Source organism: Etheostoma cragini, chromosome 16 (genome assembly GCF_013103735.1).
Source record: "Etheostoma cragini isolate CJK2018 chromosome 16, CSU_Ecrag_1.0, whole genome shotgun sequence".
Classification (NCBI taxonomy): domain Eukaryota; kingdom Metazoa; phylum Chordata; class Actinopteri; order Perciformes; family Percidae; genus Etheostoma; species Etheostoma cragini.
The window spans coordinates 13,145,103-13,147,554 of NC_048422.1; the positions used below are offsets into that span (position 1 = coordinate 13,145,103).

Here is a 2,452-nt window from a genome sequence, read left to right on the forward strand (position 1 = left end):
TACTATACCATGATTTTTTGTTTTAATTCGATATACTGTACTATGACTTAATTCGACATACTATACTATGACTTTTTTGGACATACAATAATATGACTTTTTTCAATTTTTTCAACTTACTATACTATGACTATGTTCAACATACTATACTATGACTTTTTTTGACATACAACAGTATGACTTTTTTCAATTTTTTCAACATACGATACTATGACTATGTTTAACATACTATACTATGACTTTTTTCGACACTCTATACTATGACTTTATTCAATTTTTTCGACATACGATACTATGAATATGTTCAATATACTATACTATGACTTTTTTCGACACACTATACTATGACTTTTTTCGACGTACCATAGTATGACTTTTTTCAATTTTTTCAACATACTGTACCAGAAAGTTTTTAGATATACTATTCAATGACTTTTTACTATGACTTTTTTTAAATTTTCGAAATACTTTACTATGACTTTATTTGTCAAACTATACTATGACTTTTTTCAACATACAATAGTATGATTTTTTCATTTTTTTCGACATACTATACCATAAAGTTTTTAGACATACTATTCAATGACTTTTTTATCACTCTTTTCGACACTCTATACTATGACTTTTTTCGACATACTATACTATGACTTTTTTTGACATGCTATAATATGACTTTTTTTCGACATACCATAGTATGACTTTTTTCAATTTTTTCAACATACTATACCATAACGTTTTTAGACATACTATTCAATGACTTTTTTATCACTCTTTTCAACACACTATACTATGACTTTTCTCGACATACTACACTATGACTTTAAGCACTTTTTCGACATGCTATGCTATGACTTTTTTCGACATACGGTACTATGACTTTTTTCGACATACTGTACTATGACTTTTTTCAACATACTGTACTATGACTTTTTTCAATTTTTTTGACATACTATTCCCTGACTTTTTCAATACTTACAACATACTATACTATGACTTTTTCAATTTTTTCGACACACTATAATATGACTATGTTCGACATACTATACTATGACTTTTTTCAATTTTTTTCGACATGCTATACTGTGACTTTTTTCAATATTTTCAACATACTATAGCATGACCATTTTCAATATTTTTGACACACTATAGAATGACTATGTTCGACAGACTATACCATGATTTTTTTTTTTTTCGATATACTGTACTATGACTATTAAGTCATACAACATACTATAATTTGACTTTTTTGGACATACAATAGTATGACTTTTTTCAATTTTTTCAACTTACTATACTATGACTATGTTCAACATACTATACTATGACTTTTTGACATACTATGATGTGACTTTTTTGACATACTATATTATGACTTTTCTTATTTTTTTTCAACATACCATACAATGACTTTTCTTTCAATATTTTTGACATACTATACAAAGACCTTTTTTTATATTTTCGACATGCCACACTCTGACTTTTTCAATATTTTCTACATACTATACTATGACTTTTTTCAATTTTTTCGACACACTATACTATGACTTTATTTAATATTCTACACTATGACTTTGTTTGACATACTATACTATGACTTTTTATCACTCTTTTCGACATACTATACTAAGACTTTATACAACATAATATAGTATGACGTTTTAAAAAATGTTCAACATACTACACTATGAAGTTTTTGGGACATATTATTCACTGACTTTTTTATCACTCTTTTCGACATACTATACTATGACTTTTTAAATTTTTTCAACATACTATACTATGACTTTTTTCAATTTTTTCAAAATACTGAACTATGACTTTGTTCAATTTTTTTTGACATGCTATACTGTGACTTCTTTCAATATTTCAACATACTATAGCATTACCTTATAATATTTTCGACAGACTATACTATGACTATGTTCGACATACTATACTATGAGTTTTTTTTAAAAATTCGGTATACTGTACTATGACTTAATTCGACATACTATACTATGACTTTTTTCGACATACAATAGTATGACTTATTTCAATTTTTTCGACATACTATACTATGACTATGTTCAACATACTATACTATGACCAGTTCAATCCTCAAGAGTTTTTTTTCCACATACCATAGCATGACTTTTTTCAATATTTTCGACATACTATACCATGACTATGTTTGACATACTAAACTATGACTTTTGTTTTTTAATTCGAAATTCTGTACCTTGACTTTATTCAACATACTACACTATGACTTTTTCGACATACAATAGTATGACTTTTTTCAATTTTTTCGACATACTATACTATGACTTTTTTTGACATACTATAGTATGACCTTTAAAAAAAAATCGAAATGCTATACTATGACCTTGTTGCTTCATACTATACAATGACTTTTTTTTAAATATTTTTGACATACTATACTATGACTTTTTCAATATTTTCTACATACTAT

General features: G+C 26.3%; 1 protein-coding gene across 1 annotated transcript in view; it reads right to left on the reverse strand.

Annotated features, from left to right (window-relative positions):
* The window catches only part of gmcl1 (germ cell-less, spermatogenesis associated), a 24,081-nt gene that overhangs the window by 4,381 nt on the left and 17,248 nt on the right, over nucleotides 1-2,452 (reverse strand). Inside the window, exon 16 of the transcript XR_004659914.1 lies at nucleotides 2,239-2,242. The gene's annotated coding sequence lies outside the window, so the exon portion shown is untranslated. The remainder of the gene's footprint in view (nucleotides 1-2,238; nucleotides 2,243-2,452) is intronic.